General features: G+C 48.6%; 1 protein-coding gene across 1 annotated transcript in view; it reads left to right on the forward strand.

Annotated features, from left to right (window-relative positions):
* The window catches only part of TBL1X (transducin (beta)-like 1X-linked), a 61396-nt gene that overhangs the window by 30152 nt on the left and 26491 nt on the right, over positions 1–4753 (forward strand). The window lies entirely within an intron of this gene.

Genomic DNA, 4753 nt, shown 5'->3' on the forward strand with positions numbered 1-4753 from the left:
AATGTGGGCCCTCCTCCCAGGGGTTGGGGAGGCGGGGGGGTTAGGATGTGGGCCCTGAAGCACGCCCCCACCCTGGGGAGCCTGGGCACTCTGAGAAGACCTTAGCAAGGGAGTTTGCCACGGCCTCTCCCAGTGCATTACGGTCCCCTCTCCCTTTGTGCCAAATCCTTTTCTCCAGTAGGGGATCCCAGTGCCGTGATACCCAAGGAGCCAGCTCCCAAGGCCCATAGATGGTTGTGGACTGGTTGGTCACAGTGGTATTACTGAGAGAGGCAATGCCTAGGCAGGTTGATAAGAAGTCCGGAGTCCCCAAGGAGGAGGAGAAGGAGAAAGGGGTCTGGGGTTCTCAAGGTGAAGATAGGGGCCTGAAATTCTCAAGGAAGAGGAAAGGACAAACATCTTTTTTTTTTTTTCCCCCTTGACATTCCTTAAGTCTTAGTCACATAAAATGGTTTTTTGTTTGTTTGTTTGTTTAAGCCTGAACTCATGAGTACATAAAGAGCTCACTTTAAATTCTGTCCTAAGGATTATATGACAACAGTGTATCTCCTGCTTGAGGACAGTTTCTCCTTCCTGAAAACCTTCTGGCTAATGCTGTTATCTTACAATGTAAATTATGTGAGTTGGTCTGGTAAAGTTTTCACAAACTTGAGACATTCTTTTGATTTATTGTAATAATTAATGAGAAAGGATATAGCTCCCTTGCTTACCCTGGTAACACTGCATCTAGTCAAGGCTATGGTTTTCCCAGTGGTCATGTATGGATGTGAGAGTTGGACTTATAAAGAAAGCTGAGTGCTGAAGAATGGATAGTTTTGAACTGTGGAGTTGGAGAAGACTCTTGAGAGTCCCTTGGACTACAAGGAGATCCAGCCAGTCCATCCTAAAGGAGATCAGTCCTGGGTGTTCATTGGACGGACTGATGTTGAATCTAAAACTCCAATATTGTGGCCACCTGATGCAAAGAGCTGACTCATTGGAAAAGACTCTGATGCTGGGAAAGATTGAGGACAGGAGGAGAAGAGGACGACAGAGGATGAGATGGTTGCATGGTATCACCGACTCAATGGACACGAGTTTGAGTAAACTCCTGGAGTTGCTGATGGACAGGGAGACCTGCTGTGCTGCAGTCCAACCTGCTGTGCTGCAGTCCATGGGGTTGCAAAGAGTCTGACACAATGGAGCAACTGAACTGAAAGCTAGTGAGGGGCACATTCCTCGTCCGCCTTCTGATATCTGTGTCAGAAGCTTTCTCTGTCCCATTTTATACATTAATAAAACTTCTGCTACACAAAAGCTCTTGAGTGATCAAGCTTGGTCCCTGGTCCCGAAGCTAAATCTTCTTTGGAGATCAAGAATCTGACACTGTTCACCATAAAGCGGTCATCATGATGCATTGAAAAGGATGCTGATTTATACGGTCGTCTCTCGGAATCCACAGGGGGTGCTCAGGTCCCACAGTCAGCCCTTCTGTATCTGCGGATTCCGCCCGCCATGGAGGGCAAACAGTGGGAAACGTGCTGAAACACGTCCATCTGCGTGTAGTGGACCCTGGGAGGTCAGACCCGCCTCGTTCAAGGCTCAGCCATGCCTCACGATGGGCATGGGCCAGCCTCGGGCACGGAAATGACCCTTCCTCCTGGATGTCTCTCAGCAGTTCGGTGGAAGAGGGACCCTGTGAGTCATTTCACTAGAGTCTGTGTTTTATGTGAACCTGAGCGAGGGCACTCCCAGAAGATCGAAGCGGAGAGATGAGTACTGTTGAGTTCAAGAGGGTTATTTCAAGCGATGGCTTTGTTAGAGCTCTCACTGCACAGCTGCTTCCGGGAGGTTGGGACCAGACGTGTACATTTAAGTTGCTCCTGATTTGCTTAAATACCCTCCCTCTTTATAGATCAGGGCATGTGCATATCAGGGCCAATTTTATAGCAGTTTATAAATGGGTTATTGTAACCTTTTTTAAAAGTCAGCATTCCGAAAACTAAGATCATGACATCTGGTCCCATCACCTCATGGCAAATAGATGGGGAAACAATGGAAACAGTGAGAAACTTTATTTTGGGGGGGCTCCAAAATCACTGCAGATGGTGACTGCAGTCATGAAATTAAAAGGTGCTTGTTGCTCCTTGGAAGAAAAGCTATGACCAACCCAGAAAGCGTATTAAAAAGCAGAGACAAAGGTTTGTCAACAAAGGTTCATCTAGTTAAAGCTATGGATTTTCCAGTAGTCATGTATGGATGTGACAGTTCGACCATAAGGAAAGTTGAGCGCCAAAGAATTGATGCTTTTGAGCTGTGGTGTTGGAGAAGATTCTTGAGAGTCTCTTGGACTGCAAGGAAATCCAACCAGTCCATCCTAAAGGATATCAGTCCTGGGTGTTTATTGGAATGACTGATGCTGAAGTTGGATCTCCAGTACTTTCGCCACCTGATGTGAAGAGCTTACTCATTTATAAAGACACTGATGCTGGGAAAGACGGAAGGCAGGAGGAGAAGGGGACGACAGAGGATGAGATGGCTAGATGGCATCACTGACTCAATGGACATGAGTTTGAGTGAACTCTGGGAGTTGGTGATGGACAGGGAAGCCTGGCGTGCTGTATTCTAGGGGGTCGCAAAGAGCTAGACACAACTGAGCAACTGAACTGAACTGAAGCCTTTTAAAGATAAAGGGTGAGGGGTCAAGACAGCTCCCCTTCCCACCTGCTTTGCTTCCGTCTGGGGACTGTCCTCTGAGGATCCCGGGGCCTCCTGTGACGTCCGGGTCTTCCCGGAGTCTCAGTCTGACTCCCTCTGATTGTAACTGCACTTACCACCCTTTCTCTTTCGTCCTGCCTCTGTTTACCCACACCCCACCTCCATCCAGCACACTGCTGTGCCCCAAGTCCCCGTTTTCTGTTCCAACACATCCAGCACAGCTGACCCCGTTCAGTGGCCATGTGCCCCCTCCCCTTCACTACCAGAAGTCCGCTCCCACGATCACCCCACCCTCGAGCCCATCTCCCTGCACCCTTCCACGCTTTCCTCCGCCTGCTCTTCCCCTTTGTCATCCTTGCAGGCCTGTCTTTTCTTTGTAGCATTTACCTCCACTTTCCCTTAAGCTTTTACAATCACAGAAGTAGTGTATCTCACATTCTCTCACATGCGTTCCTCTGTCGTTTTCCAAAACCCCGCATCTCAGAGAACACCTGGCTGTCTGCGGATACTGTAGGCGTTCCTGCCCAACAGCAGGCAATCTCCTCTTTCCTTTTCAGACATCGGGGTGCCCGGGATCTTCTGCTGGCAACGTGACCCCATCTAAGTCTCTTTTATTTTTTCCCACAAAACACATGTGGGGATAGGAGTACAGGACCCCAGCTCTCAGATTATGCGATGCTGTGATTGGATTTCTCTGCGCACACACAGATACACACAAACGCACATACGCGTAACAGATATGTATACAGACACACATACCCACACAGGCACACATACAGACACATATCGACATCCACACACACACACATATACATGGGCACACACACACACACATATGGGCTTCCCTTGTAAAGGCAAAGAATTTTCAGCTGTTAAAGAATCCGCCTGCAATGCAGGAGACCCAGGTTTGATTCCTGGGTCAGGAAGATCCCCTGGAGAAGGGATAGGTTACCCACTCCAGTATTCTTGGGCTTCCCTGGTGGCTCAGATAGTAAAGCATCCACCTGCAATGCACGGGACCTGGGTTTGATCGTGGGCTTGGGCAGATCCCCTCGAGAGGGCAACAGCTACCCACTCCAGCATTCTGGCCTGGAGAAGGGGTTGCAAAAGTCAGACATGACTGAGTGACTTTCACACACATACACACACACACACACACACACATATCCACACACACACACCCAGTTTCCACGGCTTTCATTTCCATACCTTCTCTCCCTTGTCAATTCAAAGTCCAACATCGCCTAGAGGAGACTGCAAGGTCGTCTCATTGATCACTTAGCTTTCCGGTTGTTACGAGTGAGATGGTGTGCGTTTAGAGTTTAGGCAAGGAAGCGTTTTATTACTCTGTGCAGTTGCTACCTTTTGCAAAATCGTCATCCGTCTGGGGCATGAATATGCAAAGAAGGAAGGTGATGTAGAAGCCGTCTGGCCAGCCGGTCAACACTGGCCACTCCATGGGCATAATCAGGGGATGAGGGTGGCTTCTTTTTGCCACATTCTACATTGTTTTCTGTTGTTCCCTAATTTTCAAATATCGTGTAGTATCCGGTAGTCGGCTGGGGTGCTGTTTCATTCGAGCACTTTGTAGGTGATACGTACGTCCTTCAGTTCTTCCTGATTTATGAGGGAAAAACGGTCTAAAACCTGTCTGAACATCTAGCAGGCACAGCGAGAGGCCTGGAGTTTCTTGTGACTCTAATAATCAGAGCACCTTCTCAGGAAAGGACTCTCTTACTCCCTCCTGTGTTTTCTAAAAGGGTAGGAGATTTTTTTTTTTTTTTTCCTCATCCCCGATGGAAACTAGGAAACTGAGAGGAAGCTGAGGAAATAGGCGTGGTAACTCAGCGGTGCCGTTGTTAGCAATTTCGTGGCTGCATTTGTCTGCATCCTGAGTCCCCGGAAGTCACTTCACATGGCAGAACATGCGTTTGATAATGTCAGATGGAAAGATACGCTATGAGTCAGAGCCTGATTGTTGGGGGTGGGGGTCGCAGGACTTTCCAGCTTGAGCCAGAGACTTCTCAGAGCGGAGGGGGCATCCTGTGCACTTCAG

Source organism: Bison bison, unplaced genomic scaffold (assembly GCF_000754665.1).
Source record: "Bison bison bison isolate TAMUID 2011002044 unplaced genomic scaffold, Bison_UMD1.0 scf7180017864512, whole genome shotgun sequence".
In the NCBI taxonomy this organism is placed as follows: Eukaryota; Metazoa; Chordata; class Mammalia; order Artiodactyla; family Bovidae; genus Bison; species Bison bison.